Raw genomic sequence first — 19636 nt, forward strand, 5'->3', positions numbered from 1 at the left:
CTTTATTTGAAGGAAATAAATAAAATATGAAAATATGAGCAGCTCTTCCCCAGAAAAACACCAATGACCCTTTGCATCAGGCTCCCTGAATACCTCTCCAAGCTCTGTATTCCTGTAGTGGTTGAATTGGATCGTGGCCCCTCTGCACTTAGAGACAGTCCCCAAAAGATGGTTTAAGCCACTTGGTATGGGATGGCGTGACATGGCATGGCCAGACCTTTGGGAAAAGCAGCGGGGCTGCTGGCATGTCTCGTCCCACTCAGGCTTCAGAGGGTGGCTCTTGGGGGGGAGCCGCTGTGAGCTGGCAACTGTTGTTGCAGTTTCCTCTCTTTTGGGTTGTTTTGCCTTGGAAGAAGCGTTTTCCCATCTTGGTGTGCAGTGGGCAGAACACCAGTGATCAGCTCCACAGTGATCTTTTTGCAAAAGCTGTTTTATTATGCGTTTGGATTTTTTAAAGAGGAAAAAAATCCAAAATCGATACTGAATGTTTTCATCAGGGGTAACCTTCCCTTTTGAAACATCTGCATGACTTTTTTGTGTAAGCGCTGGGCATTGAAATGGGTGAATTTCCTTGAAAAACGGTGTTCTGCTGGCTGTCCATCGCTGCCCGGGCTCTGTTTGAGCCAGTCAAGCAGCCCGGAGGGACCACGGCTGCTCTGCTCTGCGCGTCTCCGGCACCGGTGTCCGCTCGCTGGGATGAGTTCATCAGTAACATTGCGCCTGGAGAGCAGTGTCATGCTGTGACGCATCGCGGCGCTGGCCAGCGTGCGCTCGGGTTGAGTCATTTGGGAAAAAATGATGGTAATAATCAGCTGTTCACAGGTCATGGTTTCCTCGGTGTCTGAGCAGTTCATCTGTCTGCTGCGGGCTGGCTCTCCTGGATGGATTACAGATGAGCAGAGGTTCTCTGCTCCTCTCTGGTGCTCCACATTTATGTGGCCATCTCAATCCCATCTATTTATACTTTCATTTCAAGGGGCAATAACCTCTCTGCGGAACAATACCACACTGAAAGTCCCTGCTAGTATTTTATAATTCCCAGCGCCTTCAGCTGCGTCGTCTTTGGCCTCGTTCTTTCTCTTTTCCGTTCAATGTCAGCCCAGACTCTGGGGTCAATCCTTTTTTCCCCTTGTTCTGGCGTCTCTCAGCCGGGGGAGCCTGTCCCGGGGTTGTGCAATTCATCCTGATTGCTTTCTCTGAATCAGTCCCTCTGTAATTCACTGCAGTTAGAGTGCGCCGTTTGCCTGGTCTGCCTCGGTCCTTCCTCCAATTGCTTCAGAGGCCTCTGCTCCAAGAGTTTCTGCACCGAACCCGTGGTCTGCTCTCACCTGGCAGTGTGTGAGGTTTGGCTGTGCCACGCTTGGTGAGGAAAAATCATGAGATTTATCCGGGATGCTTCCTGGGAAGAGACAATCCCTGCTTGTGCATCTGTGGGCACATCCAGGGCGATGCTGGCCATCCTGCAAGGACAGAGCTGTGGGGTGAGGATGGGGGGCCATGTCCCCTTCTTCCCCCCAGGGAAGGGTGGAGGTGGGACGAGCTGCCCACCACTGATTTCTCCTCTTCCTATGGGGCTTGGAAGCGCTTGCAGGCCCTTGGCATGCAATAGCAACCAACTTGCTGCTTGTTCGGGTGATTTCTTTAGGCGTGCCCTGCCTCCAAAATCAGGAGGAAGCCTCTTATTTTCCTCTGCTGTGGGATCTTTATAGACTCCCTGCTGCCATCAGGATTTTAGTCCACTCCAGGGTTTCAGAAACTTGCTGACACAGGGCTTTGGCTGTGCTGGCACGTTTATTGCCATATCAAACCCTCCTGTGCCTGATCTCACCAGCATTTATCCCTGCCTTTTGTCCCCATTGCTTGTGATGACAGCGTCTCTTTTTCTTTCCGTATTCTGTTCTGAGATGTTTTTGCTTGAGCCCACTTTGTCAGCTCTGCATTTCTTTGAGTTTCTGCTGACCCTAGTAAGAGTTATGCATGCTTTATCACATCCTTTTTTATTTATCTGCATTCTTTTGCTTTGTACCGGAGCCAGAAGGGCCTCGGAGTTGATGTTGCTGAGTTCCCCAGCTGCATGCACTGTACACCCTGTGCCTTTTGTGCATGTTCATGCAAAATTACTTTCTGTCCTACTTGGGACAACATCCCTGGCTGTCATCTAACTTTGTGTGATGCGATCCGCACCCGTTGCAAAGCCTCTGCTAGGGGCTGCAGGTGGCTTTCCGTGTGTGCATCTCTAGCTGCTAGCCGTATCTTTGTTTTTATCACCTGCACTGGCAGGCTGTAATGACTGCTTTTATCTGTTCTCTTGGCAATCTCAGATGGTCTGGTTCCTCAGACTGCTTTTTTGCAAATGCTAACTTCTCCTTTTTGCGGTTCATCTGGTTGAGATTAGACCGGGTGCTGAAAGATATGCATCTTGCGGGGACTTTCATTACCAGTTTGATGGAGTTGCTCACTGCTTGCTTAATCCACAGCCTTGCGACTTCTCACCGAAAACTTTCCTGTGCCTGGTGAACATGTGGACTGGAGGCAGGAGGGCTGTACTTTTGGGATCAGGGAAGGAGGTGGCAGACAACAGCCTCTGTGGCTTTTCCATCACCTCTCGGTCCACACTGCAAAAGGTACAAGGGGAACAAAAGCCGAGGTCTCTGCAAGTGTGAATTTGGGAGTGCTGGGATGCCCTGGGTCACACAGGCAGCATTCCTGCTCATGCCCCCACTGCATCCAGTTCCAAGCAGCCTTTCCCGTTCCAAGTCCGTGGTGCTTCCCCTCTCCTCCTGCTCCGTGCTGCAGCACTGCATTTGGGGTTGCTCCAGTTCTCCCCACCACGAGGACTGGCAGTGCACGTGGAGTGCTGGGGCTGATGAAACACCCTTTTGCTCAGCGAGGATTTCCAAGCATGCCTTGTCTCTGGCCATCCAGGATGCAGGCAGAGCCTGGAGCATCAGCAGAGTCATTTTAGGGGGGCGTTGAAGTTATGACCTGGCTGTGCATTGATGCAAACCCCTCCCCACGGAGCACAGGAGCTGCTCCCAGGCCCAGGAAGGGATGCTCCCAGGTGGTTGGAGCATCCCTGCGGAGATGCCACTATGGCTGCCCCTTACACCACCCCTTCCCGAGGGCCGGGATGCTCTCCCACCCTCCCCACTGCATCCCCATCCCGGGGGTGCATCGCTGCAAGCACCAAGCCCCCTGCAAGGATGCTGTACCTGGGGTCAGCGGCGTGGTCCAGCCGGGGGGGTTGTTGCCAAGCAACCCGTCTCCCCCCGCCGGGTTTCCATGGCGATGGCGATGCTGCCGAGGCGGGCTGGGAGCCAGGCAGATGCTGAATTTCACAAAGCTGCACCCCTGCCCCAAAGCTCGGCGCGAGCCTGCAGGCACAGGGCTGCAAGCGGCGCAGGAGCTCCTCCAGCCGAAAGTGGGACAGGAGCTGGGTGCTCCGTGGGGAGGCAGGGGGTGGGTGCACGTGGGTGAGTGAGGGGACCTTGGCAGCCCATCAGACCCGTGGGAGAAAGCCAGCTTGAAAGTTCAGAGCTTCACTGAACGTTGTTGGTGCCTTTGAACGTGGAGAAGGGGTAAGCAAAGGCTAAGACAGGAAAAAGACAAGCCCACAGGGCAGAGCCGTACCCGATTTCTGCAGAGCACGGATCCCTCAGGCTCTCCCCGTCCCCTGACACCAGCCTGTGTCTCATTCATAATTCCTGGAGTCCCCTTGCTCTGGCTGATGGAGGCACAACAGGCACTGGTCTCTGCCAGGAAACCTTCCTAGGATGAGCCCACGTGGGGGAGGAACCCCCCGGACTCATTCGCCAGCCTGCACCCTGCTTCTGCTGCTCCCTGGCAGCCTCCACTGCTGGCTAGCACGGGGCGTGGAGCAGCATCCAAAGCTGCTCAGCATTTCTGGGTGCTTGGGACAGCTTTGGCTGCTCCACAGACAGCTTTTTTAGGCCGTGAAATCCATTCTGGTGCAGGGCCCCGTGGGAGTCTGCTTGGAGCGGGCGCAAGGAAATTGGAGGTCCCAGACAGGCTGCAAGGAGGGAGCAGGAGGGGAAGGAGGAGCTGGTGCTCTGAGCCAGGAGCGCCCAGCTCTGAGAACAGTCCCTGCTCTTTCTGGTTGAGGAAATGCTGGGTTCACCCTCCTGATCCCATTAGGAACGTTAGGGGCTGGAGGGATGAGTGTGCACGGCAGCTTGTCTGCTGGACTTGGGCTGGGAGCCCAGGTCACCCTTTTATGATCCTTTGCTGTCCCACACACGGCACCTCCCAGCCGCCTTCCTGGGCCGGCTCCACAGGTAAGTCTGGGATCGTGATGCCAAAGCTGGGCCCTGGGAGCAGCAGGACGTTTCCTCCAATACTTCTTCACAGCCAGCTTCTGCCCATTTGTCCCCGTGCCAACATTGTCTCCTGGCTTCAACAGCTTTTCTCCCTTCTGTGTATTTAGACCCTGATGTATTTATAGCTGGCAGTGATATTCCCTCCTGGCTTTTGCTTTGCCAGCACAGGCTCCCTCCTCTCCTGAACGCAGATGACTGGATCCCAGGTTGTCTGCTCCGTATAGCAGCATTAATCCTTATCCTACATGTGGGATGTGCTTCTCCCCTCTGTGGATGAGGCTGCATTAGTCTCATTCACAGCCATATGGTGCCGTTGTCTCGTAATCCTCCTTTCATCAATCCAGCCCTCTTTCTGAGGGACTGGCAAAAATGCAGGGAAGAATATTTTAAATCTAAGTACCTGGCCTTGCACCTCGCGCCGGTATGCTACAATTTCAGTCCACTTCTCGGGTACTCGAGTCTGGCAGTGCAATATCCCATCTAACTATTTCACAGCCGATCTCACCTGGGGGACGAGGGCTGTGTTAAAAGCGCTCAGCGGGCTCGGCCGCGCTGTATGCCTCAGGCAGATTAAGAGAATCTCGTTTTAGTGATCAAATAAATGGAGGCTTTTTGTGTGGAGGCAGTTGTCTTCTGGTGCCGCTGTGGTCATGGGGTGGTTCCCGTCTGCAGATGTTCTGAAAGCATCTTTGAGACGCGTCTGACATCGAGGTGCTGCAGCTTCTCATCTTTTTTGCCTTGCCCTTTCTGCCTCTCTGCCTTTTCTGCCGTAGCCCGTGCCACGTTTCTTCTGTATGTTCCTGTAGCCTCCAGCTCCAGGTCCCTCAGTGCTGTCGGGGTGGATGCGAGCAGTTGATCCTGCAGACAAAGGGGCTGTGGTAATCCACTTAGTCTGGCATGATCTCCCCTCGTTAAACCCTTGTGCAGTTATTTACTTACTTTCAATTAGCCCTGCCGTCTGAATCTGCCGTGAAACCTCATCCTCTACGAGATCAGATTAATGGGTTTGTATCTCCTGTTTAAATACAGCCCCCACATGTGCTGTACTCCAAACCAATAATACTTTGTCTTGATGTAATAAAAATAATTGCGAGCAGAGACACTCTCCCTTGTACCTGTCCTTCCCCACCCCGGGGAATCGCTGGCTCCTGGCTCCTGCTGCCCCGTTCCACGTCCTCAGACGGCTCTTACCTCCACTGGCAACCTCACCCTGGTTGAAAACTGAGGTCAGGCAGTGCTGGGCTGTGCCCTGAGTTATGCTTTAATCTTTTCCCTATTCTCCTCAAATAACAACCCTTGTTCTTTCTGTCTTGAAGCCAGAAAGGTGCTGGGGCTCTGTAACTAGCTATTGGTTTCAATCCCTTACTTCATGTAAGTTAGTTCTCCCTCTGCCTGCCTTGGTGCAATTTCCACTTTGTTGGGAACTTTGTGACCTCCACAACCTTAATTCTGGGACTTGCACCTTGCAACCTGGGCAGGGTCTCTGCTTCTTCGTAACACCTTCCTTCAAGTGACTGCTCAGCCCGTTACCTTGCAGGCTCCTCTCCACAAGCCTTTATTTTCAGTTTCTCCTCCTCCCGCTCAGGATTTCTTGCAGCTCTAACGCCTTTTGACCCGATGCCATTCCAGATGTCCTGCGTATTTGTGTCTGTGCTGACTTCCCTAACCAATTCCTTTGTTTCTCCATGTGCGCTTTGCTCGAAATGAGGATCCTGGAGTCGCAGGCTTATTTTCATTTGTTCATTCACTTACCCACGAGTTGATTTAGGTCAAAGTATTCAATTTGGGGCGGATTTCTGCAATCAGAGCTTCCATAATATCTCCATTTCTTACCGAAACTAAGCCTTGTCATTGTCTCACAGCTTCAGGTGAGCATAAACCTGCCAGCTTTCACATCCAGCTTTGTCTGGCGGTCTGCTGCCAGCAGCATTTGCCTTCCAGGCTCCCCAGCATTATGTCCACATGACAGAAGTGCCCTAAAAGAGATTGCTGCTCCATCTCCTCAAGGGGACATACCCCCCATGAAGGTATTACAGCTCGGTCCTCTTATTCCCAGTGTTTCCTACAAGGAGGAAGCCTGGTAACATCCCCAGCCTGGTGACCATCTTCTCCCCTTCTCATACCCATTTGGGGTCTTCCCTTACCCCCTGGGTGTCCCCAGGGGTGGGCAGGAGGCCAGCGGGCACCTCCTGGACACGGGGCTGGAATCAGGCAGCGCTCCTCGATCCGACAGAGCTGCCCCAGCTCCAGCACGGGTGGACGAGGTTTGGACTTTGCAGATGCAGGTACTTTGCTGATGCTCAGGACACTCGATTATTTCCCGACGCAACCTTTCTTCCCCCAAGAAAGCGCTGATATAATGAAACACGTGTCTGAGGGAGCTCCTCCAGCAGCCTCCTGCTCTCACCAGGTTTGGTTGACTGGATCAATTTAACCTCCCGGGTCAGAATGACATACGGTAGAAATGGCCAAAAGAGCAAAATCGAGCTGGGAAGGTTTTCAGGAAGGCTAGAAAGGAAATCTTCGTGTGCTCGGCTTTTGGTTTCTCATGAGATAAAGCTGAATTTTCAGCCGCTCAGGGCAAAATGTAATTTTCTGGTTGGCTTTACCTGCAGTCCACCTGACTGCTCTTTCCCCCCGTGCTGCTCGTTGAGATGCCCACATCCCTGCTGCCATCCAAGGCCCTCAGAGAGTCCCACCTGAGCCTTATCGCATCCCACCATGGGTCTGGGCATGGCTGGGACCAGCCACCAAACACGCCGGGAGCCCCTGCAGCGTTGCGGGATGCGGTCTGCTGGGGAGGCTGGGCGGAAAGGAGGGCTGATGAAATCATGGCAAATAGGAGCTGACTGCCCAATAATTGTGGACAACAAGGCTTTTCAGCAGGGCCATAAATCAATGACAGATGGAGACACAGTGGGTGGTGGTTATCGATTGATTTTTTCCCCCATGTTTGCTGCCCTGCAGAGAGGAAAGGCTCTGGAGGCAGCGCTGCAGGGGCTGTAGTGCCCAGCTCTCACCCTCCTTTCCTCCCCTCTCCTTTCCACCGTGCATGGGGGAGATGCTCACGGGAGGCAGCATCAGTGGTGTCCACCCATGGAGCTTCCCGCCCATGCTGCTGTGCCTGAGCCCAGCCGGGCATTGCCCCTGGACGTGGGGAAGGATCAGGGCTGGAAGATAAAAAAGAGCAGAGCAGCCGAAGTCACATCTTAGCACCTCCAGCAAAACATCTCCGCCCTGCCAGCCTCCCTCTCTGCCAGCCAGCAGCTTTCCCACCCCGTCGCTGTTCCTCTCTGGCCATTTGTGGTCTTTGATGAGTGCACCAGTCCCTGCTTCTTCATCTCCTCTCCCTGCTCCCACCTCCCCTTCTCAGATGCTGTGGTTTAAGGGTCCCAAACCCTGCACCACGGGGGCTGATAGGAGGGACACCCTCTGTACTGACAGCTGGAGGGAGGATACGGCGATGGTCAATAATAACATTGATAAGGGAAATCCAGCCCAGGGGAGGTCCGAAGCTTTATGGCTTGACCAAAGTGCCAAGAAAGAGGATTTTTTCTCCCTGCTTAACCAGTTCTGAAGACCTTCCTTCCCCCTTCCATGTCTCTCGGGTGGCTCAGCTCTTTGAGGAAAGTCCCTGTGCAATGTCCGTGTGGTTTTTGGGCACTGAGAGGCTCCCATGTGGTGACCATGGGTACTTCTGGGTGCTCAGTGACAGAGAGGGTGGTGTTACCCTCCAGCTCATGAAAGCAGAGTTATCCACTTGGGGGAAAGGGGACATCATTGCAGTAATAGCTTTCTTTCCAGGATGAAAAGCTCTGCCATTAGAGCTGGGCTGGGCGCTATTTTTTTCCCCTTCCCTTTTGTTCAGGGCCGCGCAGAGCACTTTGGAATTCATAAACTGGTAATTTATTGAACAAGTCTTCGGAGAAGGGAAGTAATGAAAACTGCCATATAAATTACAGGAGCACTCGGGATCCCATCGCTGGTGGCTCCGATGGAGCCGACGACTGCAGCGAGCTCCTTGCCGAGGAGCAGACAGCCACAAAGCCGTGCCAGGTGGGACCAGGACTGCCAAAATAGACCAGGTACTGCAGCCCCAAGTGTCCTTGGAGCTGAGCTCACGTCTTGCAGAAGTGCTTCTTGCCTGTGCCGTAGGGGACGAGGGATTTACTGGACCTGCAGCCTCAGGAAGCGGCTCTGTGGGCACATTTCTGAGCCAGTCTGCTCTTTGTCTCCTCTGCGTCCTTCGCCATGGGCAGGTTCTGCAGCGATGGAGTGTGCTGGCCGGGTTGCTCTCAGACAAAGGAGGAATTACAGAGCCGCTATGCATGTAGGCATCAGCAGCTGCAGTGAGATAAGAGATGCTTATGAATAAATATAAACCTCCCCAAAGCTCTGGGTGCAAAACCCCATCCCGAGGCCGTTTTGCAGAGCCCTGGACCACAAGTGCTGGCAGCTGGCGATGTGCCCTTCACCAAGCTCTGAGCACGCTGCTGCTGGCTTTGTCCATCTAGTGAGACCCAGGGGTGAGACCCGTTCCCCAGCAGCAGGTCCATGAGCTCCCAGGCTGGGAGAAAATCCTTGCAATGTGCTGCTGCAGTCCAGGTCTCCCTGCTCCGCCTTTGCAAGGCGAGGTGGTACATTTTCTCGGTGATAAAAGGGTCTGGTTATGGTCCTGAAAGCCTGACTTGGCCAGCACGACCCTCCATGCACACGTGGTGTGGAGCAGAAACCTTTATCAGAGGAGCTCGGCTGGAGGAAGATGCCAAGCAGCTGGGCAGTGAGGGGCTGTGCAAGGTGAGGAGGTGAGCGTGAGAAGGGCGGTGGGGGCTGTACTCAGTCATGCAAGCTGGGGACACCTAGCAGAGGTAAAATTATTGCAAGCCCCAGCGTTTCCCACCTCCCTGGTTAATCAGGTAAGGGGCCGGTCGCCTCCAGCTCTTGGTTCCCATTCAGTGCTCGGTCCTTCCAAGGAACGGGGCCGAGGGAACAGCCACCCCCAGGGGGACACTGCCCATGGGCAGTTCTCAAGGCTTCATAGACATGTCTGTCCCCGAGGGCGGTTGGAGTTTGGCTGCCTGGCTCCATAACTAACGGGAACTCTGGTCTAGATCCCCCAGCCCCATGTGCTCCATGGCCATGGATGCACATCCCTGGCACGGGCTGGCTCCGTGTCAGACCATGAGTACGTGGTCACTGTGGCTGTCCTCCTGCCGTGCAAAGGCAAAAATCCATTTTCTGGAACTTGTGAGCCAAGGTGACACTAGGAGACCTCATAGACGGGGGGGTTTCTGTGGGGCTGTTGGGGCACTGAGCCCACCATGCATCTTCTGCATGTCGTAGACTCATGGAAGGGTTTGGGTGGAAGGGACCTCACAGACCATCTAGTTCCAGCCCCCTGCCGTGGGCAGGGCTGTCGTCAGCCCCAGGAAGGGGAGGGTTTGCCAAGACCTCCCACGTGAGGTCTCCCGGGGGCAAGGTGTGGGCCTGAGCCCAGACACCCACAGGGAAGTGTGTCCTGCCCCTGCCTCGAGTCTGCGTGGCCGTGGTTGAGAACGGTGAATCCTGGGGAAGCAAAGAGACGTGGGGTTGGTACCTGAGCAGCATAAATAAATGAATTAATGAATGGATTAAATGTAAATTGTGGCAGCTTTAAAATGAAAGTCATAGTTTCCAAAAGTGCTTTTAACCGGTACTTATTTCTGCAGCAATATAACTGCCAGCAAGAGCTTAATTCATTATCACCAGAACAAAATGAAGACCCTGTAAATCTGAAGTCCAATTTAATTTCCCCAGAAAGAGCTTTTTTTCTTCTTTCCCCTTCCCTTTCCTATCTCCCTCCCTGCTCCCAGCCGAAGGAAGGGGAATTGCCACAGCTCGGAGCTGTTCTGTGCCTCCTCCGAGCGGGGCGTGATCGGCTTCCCCACCAGCAGGGACCTTTGGTGGCACTTGAGGATAAATCATTCTGGTTTTGGGACCGCTGCCGGAAGGTGGAGGCTTGTTGGAGGATACCAGGGGGAGGCAGGGACCAGGAGGGGATGGAGGAGGCCATGGGCTGAGCTCCCACGGTGGGGCTGGGCTTGCTGCTGAACCTATCCCTCCGTGGGGAGGTCCCATCTACAGATAAATTCCCATCCCTGAATGCTCCATAAATAACAGTGCAGACAGGCTGTGTGTGTGTGCACTGCTCCCAGAGCTGTAGCAGACCACAAATAGCACATTTCTGCCCTAAAACATGAGACAGAGAGGGAGCAAATGAGAAAAGGGGGGTTGATGCGGTGGGAAGTGCTCGGGGAGGTCTCTGGTCTCCATGGAGGCTTTGTTTATACTCTTCTCATTTTCCTGTCTCCTTTTTTGTTCTTTTTTTTATTTTTTTTAAGGGAGTATTTTTAGCACATCGGAAAGAGCAGCATGCTGGCTCGCTGGATGCAGGGCACACAGGAGCAGATGGCGTACGAGCTTCTCCCGCTGCGGTCCCTGCACAAACACCTCCGTCCTGAGCCACCTCGAGGTGACTGCAGTCACTGCTCCCCTTCCTCCTCCTCCTCCTCCTCGCTGATGTCCTCGGCTTTGGGGACCTCTTGCAGGGACGGACGCAGCGTGAGGGCGATGATGCTGTATTTATTCATCAGCACTTGGTCTCGGATGTGTCCCCAAAGATGCTGGCAATTAGGAGCATCACCTCCATTAGTCCCCCTGGCGTGCAAGTGGTGGCAGCTTTCTCCTCGGTGCTGCACCCAAAAAAAAACCCTCATTCACTCCTTAAAGCCCCACGGGAAAAGGGAACCCTTCGGGGTGGCCGAATGGGCCGGCCACCTCTGCTCAGCTCCTCTCGGCACTCATTAAGCCATCCCCACTGTGTTTAATTATACGTATTGCGCTCTCTTCTCCTACGCTGCGCGACTCGCCGGGTGCTCCTGGAGTTGATTTGAAACACGAAATTACTGGTGCGGCTTTCATATGGCGAGAGGCACTGCTGTGACCTGCGGGTAATTATCGAGATGATGCGCGGCCAGCGGCCCCACAGTAATTAGCTGCAGAGCAAGGAGTGTTCTCAGCAGCTCTGTGCGTTTTTGCTGTTGGGTTTGTGCGTGGAGCCCGGGTGCAAGCACAGTGCAGGAGGGCCGGGAGCCATGGAGCTTCTGATCTCCGCAGGGAACTGCAGAGAGAAGAAGCAAAAGCATGAATGAAACGGGGAATTGCACCCGGTGACCACATTTGCTGGGGTCTTCCAGGATCTCCATCTCAGACGTTGATGTCTCCAGGGTTTTGGAGACAAAGGTCCTACCCGGAGCTACTGGGTGGGAGACCTGCACCTGGGAGGGGGACTCAAGTGTCAGCAGTGGCATGGCCGAAGTGTTCCCAGCTATTCCTCCCCATGCATCAAATATCCAATATAATATTTAGATTTAATTAATTCACATAATTTCAGCTTTTATGCAGCAGTAAAACATTCTTTTTCAGATAGCGTAAAGGTCAAGACCGCGTCCATCAAAAATTAAGGAAAAAGGTTAGGGCTTGAAATGAAATGTTTGCCCCCCCACTTTGGGTTCGGGGTCGTTCTGTGGGAAGCTGGGGGGGGGGAGCAGAGTTGCTCCAGCAGCAGCACTTTCTCCTGGTAGAAGCTTCTCCTACCCATAAGCCTGAATCTGTCTCCATCCAGGAGCAGGAGGGGGCTGGGAATTTGGGGGGATTTGAGCCTAGCTTTGTCCCACCCCAGAGGATTGCCACAGCCTGGGGGTAGAGGATGCTCAGGAAAAATTCTTCCTATGCCACACTCCGTCAGTCTGAGAGGAGCTGGAGGGGAAGGCAGTAGGCAGGCAGAGCATCCCGCGTCCCTGCTGCCTTCATCTGGGACATGTTCCTGCTTCCCTTCACTGCCTCTGGCCATGGCCCAGTAGTTGCAGCATCAATGTTGTGATTTATGTGTGCACTTGTCCTATCGGACAATGTCCATGCTGCCAGCTCCTGCTGGGACGTTTCCACGGGGTCCTGGCTGGCTCTGCACGCACGTGGCCAAGGGGAACGGAGAGGGAGCAGTGATGGCTGCAGCCAGAAGGGCTGTGCCAGCCATCTCGGGGCCGGACCCAGGCCAATGAATGCTTCCAAGATGGGCTTAATGGATTGTTTGAGATTTGGGGCTGTGAAGTACAATTGAAAGCAAAGTGTTTGACTATTGTTATAATTGTTAACAGGCTCCTTTCGGAGCCCTGTGCAAAGAAATGGATAGACTTCAGCCATCAATAATATCGCTGGAGGAGAAAATTGAAGGGATATCTGCCCAATTAAATAACCTACAGGGCTGGAATTGAGAATCAATGTGGCATGAATGATGAGGCATGGACTACAGACGCCGAACGCTAAATCCACCAGAGCCTCTGCTTTAACGAAGAGGAATATTGCGGTGTGAGAATCCCCAGCTGCGAGGGGCAGGAGGCGGACGGGGAGCAGCTCAGCACCGCTGTCCAGGTACAGGCAGGGATGCAACCAAGGGACGAGATCTTCAGAGACCTTTGTTGCATGCACCGTGGTGGCAGATGGACCTGCAGATGGGCACGGGTGGGCACGGACGGGGCTGGTGGTGCGAGGACATGGGGACACGTGGCGTCCACCTCCCTGGGGACCTCAGCCTGGGGACAGTCAATGGGGACTGCTGCGAGATGGGATGTTGCGTTCTGGATTTATTCCTCTGCCCTGTTTAGGTCAAGCTGTAGGAGGCCCTGGATGACCTGAGGGGTGGAGGTGGAATTTGTTGGGTACTGTGAGCATTTCAAATGGAGTCATGGAGACCAGTGGTAAAGAGGAGAGGGGGGCAGCTGGCTCTGGGATGGGGCAGTGGCTTTGCTTTGCGAAGAACTTGCATGAAAAAATACAGCTGGAAAATATCCTTTCCTGTCTGCAGTTGGACAGTACGAGTAGGGCTGGGGGACTTTTTTCCCCTTTAAGGACTACTCAGACTTGATCACTGGGGTCTGTGCATGCCGCAGGACATCCCGTTCCCGGATAGTGCACCTACAGCCTCACCAAAGCCTGTGGAAGTGTTGTCCCACCATCTGGGCCCCTTTTGGATGGGGATGAAGGGTGAAGAACATCTGCGATGCGCGGCTCCTTCCTCTCCCTCCTCCCATCCTCACCAGGACGAGCTCGCAGCAGCTCCTCCTGCGGGACGTCACCGAACACGGGCTCTGCCCCTTTAATTTTTTTTAAAAGGAGAAATTAATTTTGTCTTTGCCTAAGCACCCGTCACTTTAAATTAATGTCTCTGATAGTGAAAATGACGAAGGAGCCAGGTCATTAGGCAAATTTTAATTAGAGGCTCAGATGGCCTTTACTAATAAGATGCTACGTTTCGTTCCCAGCGCTCTCCCTTGCCGTCCATGGGGCTTTTGTCCAGCCCGCCCAGACCCAGAGTTTTTGGTGCTCTGCTCACCTCAGCACCCTCGTGCAGCCACGATGAGCCCCCAGCACCGCCAGTTCCCCGTCCTCGGGCTCTGCAGGTGCTCCTCACATCGGGTGTGGGACCCCAGAGCCGCAGACCGGAGCCGGGCTGGGATCGCTGCCCTGAGCTGGGGACAGCCCTTAGTGGGGGCTTCACCGGGGGGAGGAGGAGACCCCAATCTCCTGGGAACACCAAGGGATTTATTTATCATCACCATGAGCCACGTGCCGCCTCGGGAGCTTTTGCCAGCACCGGGGAGAGGTTTATAAGGACGGCACGTTGCGGGAGATGATTTACGGAGGCTTTTTCTTTGCACAGAGTAAAGCTGCTCCCCCATATGCACTCCTTCCCCCATCCAATTTCATTTAGTAAAAGGCCAAGAAATTACCTAACTAACAAAGTATCAGCCCCCGACGCATTTCTCCTGGCTGAATAGAGGTGGCCTGGACCTAGGGAGAGCATCCCTGGGCTGGCAGTCGGCCTCCAGCGGAGGCTTGGAAGATTCGGTCGGCTCCCGGGAAAGTGTGTCTGAGAATATACCCTGAGAGCTCGCCCCGGGGAGGAAAACAGGAGGAGAGAAGCAGGCTCTGCTCTGCGGTTCCTCGCTGGTGACGGGATCACAGCTCCCCTCTGTGTGACCAAGGCTCCGTGCCCTGCAGGTACACATGTTTCTGTGCCGGGTAATTTCACAAGTGAGCTCCATCCATTAAGCTGCTGGCTCCACTCACTCCACCCGGTGCAAAAGAGCTGACAAATGGTGCTCTGACCTACTTGTGTTTGTGGTTGTTTCGCCCCCCCCCCACATCATCAGTGCAATGTGGCTGGAGCCAGGCAGGGATTCAGGAGGGCAGGGGAATGCGGTGATGAGATTCCTCAAAACGGAAACTTCCCACGAGAAAATGTTGCTTTAAGTCACATTTTTCTTGTAAAGGGAAGGGGAAAATATGTCACAGAGCCCTTTGGTAAAGTGGGACCCTCCCTGTTTCCACACCTTTGGAGGGGAAAGCTTCGTTTTTTCACCTCCAACTGATTTTCACACTGATGTTTGTTTGTTTTCCCACCTCATCAGACAGCTCCAAACATCAGTTTCACCACCAGAAGGAAGCGTTTGGACCGTTCCCTGCCTTCCCTTCCCTTCCTTCCTTGCAGGCGCTTGGAAGTCTCGCGCCATGGAAGCACCAAATCACGTCACTGCTGGTGCTGAGCCCTGGAAATCCACCACTGGTGACTAGCAAAAAGGGGAAAAAAGATTTATAAAGAAGATTATTCAAAAGAAGTAGCGGTCCTTTTTTTTTTCCCCCTTACTCCTCATCTTGTGCAAATTACCCTATTATTCTGCTCCCTTAGGATGCCTGATTGTCCTTATTTCTTCTTTTGAGCTAAAGTCATCCATGCATTAAATTAGTTCTCTGCCTAGAAATAGCTTGATTACTTTCTCCAAGCTGCAGCTAATGCAAGGATCCCAGCCACTCGCAGAACTGAAAACGGGGCAAAAGAGGCAGGAGAAGTGGAGGGGGGTGAGAGGGAGGAGAAAATCTGGTGGTCCCAAAGAGGAGCCAGCGAGGTGTGGCCTGGGGCCACAAGATAATGCCAGCAAGGGCACGAAACTTGTTCTCCACCACCCCAGGCTCCTCTTAGGATCACCAAATGGCTTGCGTTGGAAGGGACCTTAAAGGACATCTATTTCCAAGCGCAGGGATGCCTCCTGCTAGATCAGGCTGCCCGAAGCCACCTCCAGCCTGGCCTCCTCCTCCTCACCGCTGTGCCTCTTGGTCCCTCACCACTGGGCTCCTCATCCCTTCTCCCAGCCCTAACCCACAGGAAATCGCCTTGTAACCCCCAAAGCTCTCCTTCTAGCCTATAACCAGCAGGAAAGGCGAAAATTCAGCGCTGCTCCCCTCTGAGCTCAGAGGCTGGTGCAGTACCCATGGTCCACGCCAGCTCTGTGAGCTCCCTGCTGGTACCAACAACATCTCCAACCTCTGCTCCCTGACAAAACATGCTCTCTGTCCCCGTTACCCACTGACATTTTCCTTCTCACTGCCCTCCTTTCTTGCCGTGGAGCTTTTCCAAGAAGGCAGCCGGAGCTGCACGGCGCTGCTGAGAGGGGCTGTGAACCTCGGGTAATGGCCCTAGAAAATGCCCTGCACTCTTTTGTGCTCCTTCCTTTGGGTTTTCCTGGCGTGGGACTGAACTTTTTGCTAGGTTTTGAAGGTTCTTTTTACGTTTTTCCCTTAATCCCTCTGACTGTTGGGCAGGTGCCTGCTCCAAGCTGCTTGCAGGAGCCCCCAGAGCTGTTGCCTGGACATCAGCTGCTAACTGGGGGCCAATTCCTCTCCTTCCCGCTGCACCTCGCCGTGTCCTGCACAGAGCCACATCTGCAGACTGGGGGCTTCCTCCTTTTATTCTCCCAAATCCCAGGTGCTCCTTCACTGCTTTTAATGAAAGTAAATTGGGAAGCATTACCAGAGCTGCAGTGAAGGTGTTTGTCTGTTGTCCTCCCCCAAAACCTGCCCCGTGTCCCCCAGTGCTCCTCCAGGCAGCCCTGGGAGTAGCCCAGTCCTCCCAGTGGCTCAGGAGTGGCTGGAGGCGGAGGTGGGTGGCCGGGATCCCGGTGCACGACTCCCCTGTGCAGGAATAATTTGCCGTTTCCCAGAGCCCAGGCTGCCTGCCCAGCCCGGCCAGCATCCAAGCAATCAGTCCGCGTTCGGTGGTGGCCTCCCCCCTTGCTGCTCTCACAAACGATGACAAATGGAGCGCCGCTTCGGCTTGGACAGAGCAGCGAGCATCGTCAGGAGGAGTAATTGCCTTTTGGGACGTGCTTCTCCCTGAGCATCCTTCCCGGTGCTGGGAAGCAGAGAGGATCCCTGCTGCAGCACGGAGCAGGGGCTGGGACGCCGAGGGGTTGATCCTGCTGGAAATGCACCGGCAAGTGATGCTCTGGTCCCCGAGGCAGGGACGTCTCTGGGAGAGGGTTCCCAAACCAGCAGCGGGGACATCGGAGTATCGCTGGCGTCCAGTATTCGCTTTGCTATTGCTTCATCTTCCAGGGCAGCAGTGGGATGAGCTTCCACAAAGCTTGTCAGTTCGGAGGGACCAAGAGAGCCTGAAGTCTTCTCTGAGGTCTCCTTGGAGGATGAACCGCGTCGGGAGCAGGTTTTGCACCACCCAGCCTGTGGTTTCGGCGTGAATTCGCTCTCAGAGTGCGTCCCTCTTGGAGCTGAATTTACCCCCAGCTCACTTCAACCACAGCACAGCAGAGCTGCCCGCCTGGATGAGGACGACCTCTCCAACGCGGGTTGTGCTGGCACAGAAAATGGCCCCGGGCTGGTCCCAGCCCCTTCCCCACCTGACGGAATGGAGAAAAAACTGCTTCAGGAAAGCCCTGCCCGTGCCAAGAGGTGGAACACTGTGTGCGTCGCCGCAGCTTTCCTCTTTTCTTCATTTAATTAAAAAGAAAATGTCTCCCTCCAAAGTCATTAATTACTAATGACACAATTAGAACCAGTAAAGAGGGAGAGGAAGAATAGGATGAAAAAGGAAAAGAAAAAAAAAAAAAAAACAACCACCAAAACCAAAAAACCCTCTGGCAATTCAAGCCATTTGAAGCTGAAGAGAAATTAAGGAAATAATTGCTTGATTTAAACTTTATTCTCACTCCTGCTGGGCCCACGCAGGATGGGTGTGTGATGGAAACCATCCTTCCAGCGTCCCTCTCTTCCATCAGAGGAAGGAGATAAGTCTCTCTAGCTCATTTAATCTCATTTCCCTACTTGAAGGTGGGCCCCAAGGCAGGACCTCACTTTGGGGTCCTTCCCTGCAGTCTGCCAAGCCCTGCACCTCCCTGGTACAATAACCTGGGCCCAGCACCGTGGTCCCCATGGCCACATTCTCCATGTCTACGTTGGATGGATGCCTCCATCCCATCCCCATGGACAAAATGTCTCTGTCCCCTGTCCTGCCCCAGCTGTCCCACACTGGACGGAGCAGAGCACTTGGGGACGAGCAGGGGCAACTCCTGGTGTCCCCGTTTCGAGTTTCCCAGCTTTGAAAGGAGGGCTTGCGTTGCTTGAGGACTCTCTGAAAAAAAAAATAAATAGATGAAGGGCGTGGGAAGAGAGAAGCCCAGCGGAGCTGCTGGCTGCCTGCTGAGTGCTTGTAATTTGTGTCAGCCTTGTGCTCTACCACGGTGATTTCCGATTGTAGGGGAGGGAGCGGTTCCAGGCGAGGTGCCTGCCCAGCAGGAGATCGGGTTAGGCAAGGAGCAATGCTCAGCACCCCTTGTGATGCTGAGAACCAACCTGACCCAGGGGCAAGGTGGCTTGGCCCCAGGCGGGGTTGTGGCGGATCTCCAGCCTCGCTTTCCATCCCGATTATCCCTGGTAAGGTGAGTCTTCATAAGTTGTGCGGGATGGGTACGGGGATTGCTGCTGGGGCTGCCCTGATTTCCTCCTTTCAGGAAGGAGTCTCAGGGGTCAGGAAGCCAGCGCAGAGTGGGATGAATCCTGCCGACCTCTGCATCCCTGTCTTGCCTTCTCTTGCACAGCCAGCCTTCCCCACCCCAGCCCTGCATGGCCAAGGTGCTGCCTGGTGGTGAAGGAGGAATGCTCATCCTCATCCTTCTCTGGGCAATCTGTCTTGGAGGCCAACAAGCCGGGGGGACCACCAGATCCCTTCGCATCAGGAGGCTGCAGAGGTTTGCTCCAGGTTGCAGCAGTCTTAGGGCAAAGCCAAGCCCTTCCGAGATGACCTCCAGATGGCAAACCTTCGAAATTTTGTCGGTATTTGTCATGGAGCCCAAAAGTCAACGGGGTTCTGCTGGGACATGCTCTCAACCCCAGTTCTCACTGACTTTCTTCTTCTGGATCTATAAGGGATGTGCAAAATAAAAGCAGGGAAAGGCAAAAAAAAATGGAAGAAAAACCAAATTCTTATTGACTGCTGGGTCCCTCCCGAGGCCATGGCAAGCGGGGATGGGGAGGGAGGAAAGCTACTAATACATCGTTTTGTCTTCAAGCAATTATGTGAAAATGAGTTAATCACAGGGTCACAGAAGCCATAACCATTAATTAATCCCCAGCATGAGCTGAAAAGATGAATTTCCTGCAGTAAACAAACGTGAGTAACGGCATGGCAAGGAATCAAGCTGCCACCGCCGGATTATCGCAGCCCACACCAGTGGCTCTGTACAGCTCCTGCCCCGCGCCGCAGGGCAGATCTCGTGTCCCTGCTACGTCCCTGCTTCTGGGTGGCTTTCAGGGGTGGTTCTGCATCTCCTACGAGCAGGGCAGTTCTGAAAGTAAAGGCAGTTGGTCGCTGCTGCAAGTGGTAAAAGTGGCATGTCGCTCTGAGCAGGGTGGGCATCGCTGAGGGTAGGCAACTGGACAGGTGTCCCCAGCCCATCTGGATTCGGCTTGGTTATAAGCCAAGGAGACTCTCCACCGAATCTCAAATATTTAGTGAATACCTGTTTTCACGTTATTGCCATTTAAATAACTAGCTGCTGTTGTACTGTGATCCTTTATGGACAAATCCCATTAAACGCCAGATGCATTCAGACCCAGCAAGTCTCCTAATGGCCAGCACAGGACAAAAGCAACTGTACTGTAACTCCGGGTGTCTCCTTGAAAACAAGCCACATTACTACCTTTCTTCTTCTTCTTTTTTTGCGTGTGTTTCTTATTTCTGCCTATTAAGCCGTTCGTTACCATCCCTGTTGAAAAGGGCAGGAAGCCTTCTGACAATGCGTCTCGCGGCAGACCGTTCCTCCAGAAACTCAGACTGCACCAGTTCAATAAAAATTATGATCTGCTTCCGACTGTGCAAGTTGGCTGCACGCACATGATTAAATTAGCTTAAA

At 53.8% G+C, this 19636-nt stretch overlaps 1 long non-coding RNA gene across 4 annotated transcripts; it reads left to right on the forward strand.

Moving 5' to 3' along the window:
* The first annotated feature begins 3276 nt into the window (after positions 1–3276).
* Positions 3277–19636, forward strand: LOC106041501 (uncharacterized). 4 transcript variants are annotated; one of them, XR_010825764.1, is made up of 5 exons: positions 3277–3578; positions 8300–8422; positions 10718–10848; positions 11802–11847; positions 12638–19636. It is a non-coding gene; the product is annotated as an uncharacterized lncRNA (long non-coding RNA). The 4 variants fall into 4 exon arrangements; XR_010825765.1 differs by having other exon boundaries at positions 3452–3578; positions 11802–14435; positions 14846–19636; XR_010825763.1 differs by having other exon boundaries at positions 3279–3578; positions 11802–19636.

Source organism: Anser cygnoides, chromosome 18, assembly GCF_040182565.1.
Source record: "Anser cygnoides isolate HZ-2024a breed goose chromosome 18, Taihu_goose_T2T_genome, whole genome shotgun sequence".
Classification (NCBI taxonomy): domain Eukaryota; kingdom Metazoa; phylum Chordata; class Aves; order Anseriformes; family Anatidae; genus Anser; species Anser cygnoides.